Source organism: Ascaphus truei, unplaced genomic scaffold (assembly GCF_040206685.1).
Source record: "Ascaphus truei isolate aAscTru1 unplaced genomic scaffold, aAscTru1.hap1 HAP1_SCAFFOLD_815, whole genome shotgun sequence".
Taxonomy (NCBI): domain Eukaryota; kingdom Metazoa; phylum Chordata; class Amphibia; order Anura; family Ascaphidae; genus Ascaphus; species Ascaphus truei.
In genome coordinates, this window is record NW_027457151.1 from 74,656 (window position 1) to 85,320 (window position 10,665).

Consider the following 10,665-nt stretch of genomic DNA (forward strand, 5'->3'; position numbering starts at 1 on the left):
GAAAAGGGTGACCACTACAGGCTTAAAGTAAGAGGGTAAAGAGCCAGAGAATAGGGAGGAATTGAAGATGTGGGTGAGAGTGGGGACTAAGAGATGCAGTAAGGTGTGAGGGGATACGATCTAGAGGGCATGTGGTAGAGGGAGAAGAGAAGATGATTTGCTTCCAGCTCTGTAAGAGAAGAAAAAGAGTCAAATGCAGAAGGAGAATTAGGTAGAAGGAGAGAAGGGGGAAGGGACAGAAGGAATCTCCTTGTGGGTGGCATCCACCTTGCCTCTGAAGTAGTCAAATGCTTGAGGAGAAGTGAAGGAAGGATGGCAAGTGTGAGGAGAAGGTTAGTGGAGGGAGTCAAATACAGGGAAAAAAAGACAGCGTAAATTAAATTTGAGTGTTGATGAATGTGAAAAAAAAGTAGTGTGGTTTGGCCCCAGAGAGCAGCTTTATACAGGACTGGAGACATTTTTACTGTAGAAAAATCAAATATCAATTGTGTGATTTCCTTCATAGGCATTAAGAACAGCGAGTGGAAGTGTGATGAACATGTTTGGGAATTTAGCCAAGGGTGTGGGCTAGAGGGACAAGTGTGTCAGAGCCTAGAGGGGGCATATAGATAGGAGGATAGCATTGTAAGAGTTAATAAGATTGTTAGTTTAAGCGGAAAGAGAGAGAGAGCAGAGAGGTTAGAGTAGATGTCAGAGGAGAGTTTAATTAAGCAGAGGCAAATCAGTGGGACAGGTAAGATGGGGTGAGGGGAATGACTGATTGTGAATGATGAGAGCAGAAGAGGTCATGTACAACTAGAGCCTTGTTAGTCAGAGAACGGACATTCCAGATGGCATAGGAGAAGGGAAGAGAAAAGTAAGGAAAGGAATGTGGATTACATTAGATAGGTTAACACTCTTAGCAGGGAGGCAGAGGCAGGGAGGCCCGATGTGTATATGAGCAGGTTCAAGATTATAAGAGATATCCCACACATCAGCAAACATAGAAGGAGACACAGAGATAGGTGTAGAGAGAGACAGAGATAGCTCTATGTAGAGAGAGAGGGACGTAGAGAGAATGAGACAGATAGGCGCAGAGAGAGGGGGCGCAGAGAGAGGAGGCGCCAAAAGAGGGGGCGCAGAGAGAGGGGGCACAGAGAATAGGATATTAAAGAGTGCTTTTCATTGAGCAGTGCAGAAATAGCTGCAATAGAGGTCTGTACAAATGGTGCAGTGTGTAGACACATGCAAAGGTAGGGGAAGGAAAGAGGAGAACATGTGGATAAAAGCAGGAGTGTGGAAGTTAGAGAAATTAGAAAAGTTTAACAGAGGAGTGAGGAAACAGCCAGCAGAAAGAACAAGAGAGAGGTTACATTGGGATGACGTTCTGTGGTAAAGAGAAAATGCTAGGAGAGAGCTTTCAAATATTAGAGGACATGAATTGAGGGAGCAAATGTATAAATCAAAACCTGAGGGGGAGGTATAGCACGAAAGCTTGCACAGCAGATTATAGTCTTAATGTTGCGTGTACCTGTCAGGGTATTCAAGAAGTTAAATTCTCACAAGTGCAGAGTTCATGATGAAATGCTGAATCTAGTCCCCCTCCAATTTAATTTTAATATAACTTTTCCATTCTTCATTACTGCAAAAAGCAAACAAAACAAAACCACATTGCATTACTATTTTCAAAATGGATTGAATGGCATATTCAACAGTGACTGTGTGATGCCAATATTCCCCACTCACTCGTAGTGAAGCACATATTGTACTAGTGTTGAAAGTAGGCCGGTAGAGTCAGGTACGCAGTACTGATAAAACAATAAGTGCCCGTCGTAAGTACCAGCTCCGCAACAGTGCGGGCATCACATTAGTGACGTGGATGAACATATATGGATAAGCCCATATTAAGGCATCACGTGACCAGAGCCGTCACTGACTGGGTATACGTAAAGACGCAGGGAGATGCAAGGAAAGGGAGGGAGAGAGACAGGGAGAAGATGTGAAACGGAGGAAGGCACGGATGGAGGGAGTTCTTCCGAGCTTCTGCGGGCCTCTCTCTTTCACTGGTGCATGCCGGGAGCTGGTCCCAACATCCACAAAGTGTGTGTGTATTATTGGTTGTATTTTATGGGGGTAGGAGGGTAGTGTGTATATTGTGTGTGTGGGAGTATTATATTGTGTGTAGAGGTGCAGAGGAGAGTACTAGATTGTGTATCTTGTGTAAGGGTGTTGTGTACAGTAGCGACATATCTTATTGCACTAAATACCGGCGGCATGCCGGGATCTGCCCCAGCTGCCGCCAGTAATGCACGCGCGCCGCCGCGTTCCCCCACTCACCCCCCCTCCTCCATCGCGCGCAATTTACACACCCTTCCGGACCCCTGTACCCCTTCTGCTCTGCCACTCTGCTTCCCCGAACCCCCGCTTACCTTAATTTCATCTCCAGGGGTGTCGGGGAAGCCTGGGGAAGCCGGGGAAGACGGGGAAGCCGGGCGCGCATGTGACTGTGACGTCACAGTGCGCCGCCACGCGCCGCGGCTACCAGCTTCCCAGCCACATACAGCCAGCGGCTTTTGCTCGAATAAGAGCTGCCGCTGCTGTATATTGTGTTTGGAGCTATAATATTATTGGGGAGATTAGTATTGAGGAGGTATTATAGTGTGTATTGTGGGGAGTATTAGTGTGTGTATTGTTTGTGGGTGACAGATGCTGGGGGTATGCAGCAATCCCTGCACTGAGGTCCGAGGCGGCTCTGCATCGCTCGCACGCACTGTGGATGACCAAGCATGTGCCCATGATAATCATGGCCTTACAGGGATGAGTGTGTCAGAGCCTAGAAGGGGCATATATATGATGGAGGAGGGAGGAGGAGGAGGGAGGAGGAGGAGATGATAGCATTGTAAAAGTTAACAAGATAGTTAGTTTAAGCAGAAAGTGAGGAGAGGTTAGAGATAAGGGTAGATGTCAGAGGAGAGAGTTCAATTAAGCTGAGGTATCGAGTAGGACAGGGGTGAGGGGAATGAGAGGTGGTGGATGATGAGAGCAGAAGAGGTCATGTACAAATAGACCTTGTTAGTCAGAGAGCAGTCATTCCAGAGGGCACGTGAGAAGTGAAGAGTAAAGTGAGACATGGAATGTGGATTACATTAGATGGGTTAATACGCTTAGCAGGGAGGTGGAGAGAGAGAGGCAAGAGGCAGAGAGTGGTGCAGGGGTTGAGGAAGAGATGTTGCATGTACCTTATCAGAACATTAAAGAACATCAATTCACACTGGTGCAGAGTTGATGATGAATCCAGTTCACCTCCAATTCAATTTTAACAGAAATGTTTCATTCTTCATTACTGAAAAAAAAGAAAAGTAAAAAACATTTCATTACTATTTTCAAAATGGATTGAATTCCCCCAACAATGACTATGTGTTACCAATATATCCCTCTCAGTCCCACTGCAGCATATACTGTACCAGTGTGAAAGTAGGAAGGTACACAGTACCGGTAAAACAATACGTGCCGGTACTATGCACCATATGAATTATAAGGGGATGTAAATCTCCCAGTCTCTCTCCATATCCGCAACAGAGCGGGCTCCGGTCAGTGGCATGGATGCCCATATATGGGTATGCTCATATTTGGGCATCCCATGTCACTGACCGGAGCCGGCTCTGAGTATAGGGATATATGCGGAGACGCAGAGGTGCAAGGAAATGGGAGGAGGCACGGTGAGAAACAGGGAGAGACCACAGGAAGATAGAGGGCAACAACTTCCACAAGGTACTTGTATGGGTATAATTGTTTGTATTTTGTGCAGAGGGGGTAATTTCAGATAAAATACAATTCTCCACCCTCTACGAAACAATTCCACTTTGTTCAGTAAGCCAGAAAGTCTTGGTCCCATGTGGACTGAATTTAATGCAAATAAGGTCCTTAATACACAAGTAAAGAATAAAGTTACTTATTCTCTACTGTAAGAAGTGCCACATTGCCCACTATTTGGGTCCTGTGCCCAGATTGTGACCATGCATGGCAGAGGTGAGATTCCCCCAACTCCAATTTGCTACACTCTCCAAGAGAGATAATTGTGATCAGAGGTGGAACTAGGGGAGGGTGTGAGCAGGGTCACTGCCCAGGGAGTAACCTGACTGGGGGCACGGAAATCTCATTTAGTGCATACACTACCGACACACTTTATTGAAGTGTGGTCGGTACCGCAAGCCGGGAAATCTCCCGGCTTGCTAGTGGCCGCCCCTCGGCGTGCCGCGCGTCATAGACGCGCGGTCACGCGTCATCGGGAGCGTGCGCCCGCTGCACGCATGTCCAGGGGCTCCCCGAGGGAGCCCTGGTGTCCCGCGATCGCGGGACAGCGGCAGGGGGTTCCGGGGGACCCGGCGGACCCGGCAGCGGTAGGGAGAGCGCCCCGATCGGAGGGCGCTCTTCCGCTGCTTCGGCGTGCGCCCGTCACACTCGGGCGCGCGCCAGGCTACTGCTGCGGCACAGAACGGGCAAATGCTCGAATAAACTGTGCCGCAGCAGTATGTTGCGGCACTGCATTGATTGACCGGTCAATCTGCACTGCTGCCTGTCACAGTGACATCCTGATCGGGCACTGTGATCAGCTATAGCACTGACCCAGGTGAGATAGTTCAGCACTTTACAAGGAGGGAACAGATGTTGTGGGTGACAGATGCTGGAGGTAGGCCAAGACTGTTGGCCAGAGTAACGTGGAGACTTACTGCACTCTGCATGCCCATCCTCTCCCTGACATCAGGGGAAGGAAGTGGCCCTGGGGTGTGTGTAGGTATGCCAGATGTCAGTGTATGCATAAGTAAGTATGCCTGTGTAGTGGGAGGTGTAGGGGCGTTAAGCTGGAGGACTTAAAACAGGCACAAAAGCACATAGATACCTCTGATTATACCGCACCAAATGCTGATAATATCATGCTGTAGCTGCACTTTACAGAAGATGATGCAGATGTCATCATTGGTTGGTGGGTTCATTAAATCAATCCATCATATCATAACCACACTGTGCATATGATGTACTGAATCAGTAACACCAGGAAGACATCTCCATGTTAGGAGTAGAGTTGAAGTTAACAGAATATGTCCAGCACTGTGGTGTGTAGCCCATAAATAATAATTGTGCACATTACCAGAACAACATACTGTCAACTGCAAGATCATTTTGCTGCTTGTAGCGTATGCTCATCCTGTACAGTGTTGTAGTAGATCCGTCTCTTCAGTGTTCACTGCAACAAAAGTAAGACATTGCATTAATATTACAGACGTTTGGGGGCTGAAATCTCACTTCGCTGCGGACAATTTCCCTTTGCATAAGATTCTTGTGATTATGTCAATGATGATCAATAACTGCATCATAACACAGCCGCTCTATACAGAAGATGTACTTGCTCTCATCGGTCATTGAGGTAATACGTCACACAATGTACAGATATAGCAAGGATTATTTCTCCCACTTGTGCATTATGGCATTATGATGGGAAATGTTGTGAGATTCTGCATTATCAGCATCACTGAATCTTTTGGAAATTAAGTGATATTCTATGTTTTAATGCAATATTATGGGTGATCAGCCGGTAAAATAATAATAGCTTGCTGTATCTGTAGCCATGCTCTACCCATGATGTGCTGAACCAATGACTGCAGAGAGATTCAGAGTGCTAAACATGACTGGAACGCATCTCTGAATAATGGGCAGCAAAGCAGTGCAGAATAGGAGGTGAAAGTATTTAAAATGGAAGATCCTTAGCAGCTGTGTGGAGAGTAGACAGTACAGACTGACCAAGTAAATGGTAAAAGGAGTAACTTCAACATTACTTGGCTTTGTTCTCCACATTGAAGCTTTCCTCCTCTTTAAATCACTAATACTGATGCCATGTGTAACCTGTACTGAGAGTTATATAATCTACTGGCCTAGATGAAACCATATGATGCAAACAGGATCCATCCCACTCCAGATTCATAGAATTGAACCACCTCAACCTTTCATAACAATCACATAGAACTGCAGCTGTGCGCTACTGCACATGTTCTTGTTATGAATGGTAGTAGATGTGGTCCTTGGGTCTTTACTTCATACTGTAGCCACCCTCTACTCATGATGTATTGAATCAACGAAAACTTGCATGGTTCAGATCACAGGAAGGGGTAGAGTAGAGATGAAAATATTCAATGTGAAACCCGTAGCAGCCGGATTGTGTGGAGTCAATAAAACGACAAATACTAAATGGTAAATGAGAAATATACACATTGCTTATCTGTCTCGGTGTAGTAATTTTCCTTCTCTTCAACTGTCCTTCAAATTTTCTCTTTTGCAAGAAAAGGAACACATGGCTTCAATATTCACTTCTGTTCTGCAGTCATCCCTCCTGAAATAAAAGTTAAGCATTGCATTGTTATTATGATAATACATACAATAAACCTTGCTCCAAACCATTTGATGCAAAGCAAATCCACCTCCCACCCACAGCTGTGCTCCTTCTAGAGCATGCATGTCAAACTCCAGTCCTCGAGGGTCCCAAACAGGCCAGGTTTTCAGTAGGGATATCCTGAAAACCTGGCCTGTTTGCGGCCCTCGAGGACTGGAGTTTGACATCCTTGTTCTTGAGCTTCTACCACGCAAGTCATCCATGTGAGTGACACTGTACTGCAGTCCTGGTCTGCACACAATCTACTGAATCAATGACATCACACTGTAAAGGCAATCTACAAGATGTATTAGTTGTCCACACTTCCGAAATGTTACTTTTATGTCCAAATCACTTATTCCCATGACCTGATATTTGTATTTGTTATTTATAGGATTGTCACAAAGAGTTGATGAGGTCACCAAATGATAGTATGTAGAGAGAAAGAGAGATCTCAGAACAGAGCCCTGATGTATACCCACAGACAGATCAATAGAAGACGAAGACATGTTAGCAACAGAGATGGAGAATGTGTGACAGGAAAGTTATGATGAAAACCAGGATAGAACTGTGTTACGGATACCAAGAGAGAGTTTAGAATATGAAGGAGGAGAGTGATTGAGAGCATCAAACGCAGCAGATAGATCAAGTAGGATTAGTAGGGAAAAGTGACCTTGGGAATTTGCTTTAAGCACAGTCTGTAGAACGAGCTGTACGAAAGGCAGGTTGTAAAGGATCCAGGAGGGAATGTGATTTAAGAATGTTGACATTCTAGCAATTAGGAGACAAACAGCAGGAGGGATACAGGGCGGTAGTTAGTAAGGCACATAGGGTGTAGGTTGTTTCTGAGAAAAGGGTGACCACTACAGGCTTAAAGTAAGAGGGTAAAGAGCCAGAGAATAGGGAGGAATTGAAGATGTGGGTGAGAGTGGGGACTAAGAGATGCAGTAAGGTGTGAGGGGATACGATCTAGAGGGCATGTGGTAGAGGGAGAAGAGAAGATGATTTGCTTCCAGCTCTGTAAGAGAAGAAAAAGAGTCAAATGCAGAAGGAGAATTAGGTAGAAGGAGAGAAGGGGGAAGGGGGAAGGGACAGAAGGAATCTCCTTTTGGGTGGCATCCACCTTGCCTCTGAAGTAGTCAAATGCTTGAGGAGAAGTGAAGGAAGGATGGCAAGTGGGAGGAGAAGGTCAGTGGAGGGAGTCAAATACAGAGAAAAAAAACAGCGTAAATTAAATTTGAGTGTTGATGAGTGTGGAAAAAAGTAGTGTATTTAGCCCTAGAGAGCAGCTTTATACAGGACAGGAGACATTTTTACTGTAGAAAAATCAAACAAAGTGTGAGATTTCCTCCGTAGGTATTAAGAACAGCGAGTGGAAGTGTGATGAGTGTGTTTGGGAATTTAGCCAAAGGTGTGGGTTAGAGGGATGAGTGTGTCAGAGCCTATAGGGGGCATATAGATAGGAGGATAGCATTGTAAGAGTTAATAAGATTGTTAGTTTAAGCAGAAAGAAAGAGAGAGAAGAGAGAAGAGAGGTTAGAGTAGATGTCAGAGGAGAGTTTAATTAAGCAGAGGCAAATCAGTGGGACAGGTAAGATGCGGTGAGGGGAATGACTGATTGTGACTGATGAGAGCAGAAGAGGTTATGTACAACTAGAGCCTTGTTAGTAAGAGTGGACATTCCAGAGGGCACAGGAGAAGGGAAGAGAAAAGTAAGGAAAGGAATGTGGATTACATTAGATAGGTTAACACTCTTAGTAGGGAGGCCTGATGTGTATATGAGCCGGTCCAAGATTATAAGAGATATCCCCCAACATCAGCGAGCATAGAAGGAGACACAGAGATAGGTGTAGAGAGAGACAGAGATAGGGATATGTAGAGAGAGAAGGGCGTCAAGAGAATGAGACAGATAGGCGTAGAGAGAGGAGACATAGAGAGAGGGGGCTTTGAGAGGGGGGCGTAGAGAATGAGGGAAGGTGGAAGAGAATAGGATGTGCAGGAGTGCATTTCATTGAGCAGTGCAGAAATAGCTGCAATAGAGGTCTGTACAAATGGTGCTTTGTGTAGACACATGCAAAGGTAGGGGAAGGAAAGTGTATAGAACATGTGGATAAAAGCAGGAGTGTGGAAGTTAGAGAAATTAGAAAAGTTTTACAGAGGAGTGAGGAAACAGTAAACAGAAAGAACAAGAGAGAGGTTACATTGGGATGACGTGCTGTGGTAGAGAGAAATGCTAGGAGAGAGCCTCCAGATATTAGAGGACATGAATTGAGAGAGCAAATGTATAAATCAAAACCGGAGGGGGAGGTATAGCACGAAAGCTTGCACAGCAGTTGATGAAGATTATAGTCTTAAAGTTGCGTGTACCTGTCAGGGCACTCAAGAAGGTCAATGCTCACAAGTGCAGAGTTCATGAAGAAATGCTGAATCCAGTTCCCCTCCAATTTAATTTTAATATAACTTTTTCATTCTTCATTACTGCAAAAAGCAAACAAAACAAAACCACATTGCATTACTATTTTCAAAATGGATTGAATGACATATTCAACAGTAACTGTGTGATGCCAATATTGCCTTCTCACTCGTAGGCCAGTACGGTCAGGTACCCAGTACTGATAAAACAATAAGTGCCCGTACTAAGTACCAATATGAATTATAAGGAAATGTAAAATCTCCAGGTCTCTCTCCATCTCTGCAACAGATATATGGATAAGCCCATATTAAGGCATCACGTGACCGGAGCCGTCACTGACTGGGTATACGCAAAGATGCAGGGAGATGCAAAGAAAGGGAGGGAGAGAGACAGGGAGAAGATGGGAAACGGAGGGAGGCACGGATGGCAGGCCTCTCTCTTTCACTGGTGCATGCAAGGAGCTGGTCCCAACATCCACAAAGTGTGTGTGTATTATTGGTTGTGTTTTATGGCGGTAGGAGGATAGTGTGTATATTGTGTGTGTGTGGGAGTATTATATTGTGTGTAGGGTATTATAGTGTGTATATTATGTTGAGGTGCAGAGGAGAGTGTTAGATTGGGTATCTTGTGTTAGGGGGTATTGTGTATATTGTGTTTAAGACTATAATATTATTGGGGAGATTATTATTGAGGAGGTATTAAAGTGTGTATTGTGGGGAGTATTAGTGTATGTATTATTTGTGGGTGACAGATGCTGTGGGTAGGCCAAGAGTACGGGCCAGACTAAGGTGGAGACTTTCTGTACTCTGCATACAGGACTCTACATGCACTGCAGAGGTGAAATTCCCCCAACTCCAATTTGCTACACTCTCCAAGAGAGAATATTGTGATCAGAGGTGGAAGATGAGCAGGGTCACTGCCCAGGGAGTAGCCTGTCAGGGGGCATGGAAATCTCTTTTGGTGCGTATGTTGCCACGTGGCATTGATTGACCGGTCAATTAGCACTGCTTCCTATCACAGTGACATGATCCGGTGCTGTGATCGGTTGCAGCGCTGACCAAGGTGTGTTAGTGCAGCAATTTACAGGGAGGGAACAGAGGTTGTGGGTGACAGATGCTGGGGGTAGGCCAAGAGTACGGGCCAGAGCAAGGTGGAGATATTCTGTACTCTGCATGCCCATCCTGCATGCCCAGGACTCTGCATGCATGCCAGTGGCTGTGGGGTGTGTGTGTGTAGGTATGCCAAGTGTCAGTGTGCATAAGTAAGTGTGCTGTGTGTGTAAGTAAGTTTGCCTGTGTGGCAGGAGGTGTAGGGGGGTGGGGGGCGGGGGGCGGTTCAGCTGGAGGACTTTACCCAGCACAAAAGCACATAGATGCCTCTGATTATATCACCCCAAATGCTGATAATATCCTGCTGTAGATGCACTTTACAGAAGATGATACAGATGTCATCAGTGTTTGGTGGGTTCATTAAATCAATCCATCATATAATAGCCACACTATGCATATGATGTACTGAATCAGTAACACCAATCACAGGAAGACATCTCCATGGTAGGGGTAGTGTTGAAGTTAACAAAATATGTCCAGCACTGTGGTGTGGAGCCCATACATAATAATTGTGCACATTACCAGAACAACATATTGTCAACTGCATGATCATTTTGCTGCTTGTAGTGTATACTCTTGTCCTGTGCAGTGTTGTAGTAGATCCGTCTCTTCGGTGTTCACTGCAATAAAAGTAAGACATTGCATTAATATTACAGAAGTTTGGGGGCTGAAATCCCACTATGCTAATGACAGTTTCCCTTTGCATAAGATTCTTGTGATTATATCTCAATGATGATCAA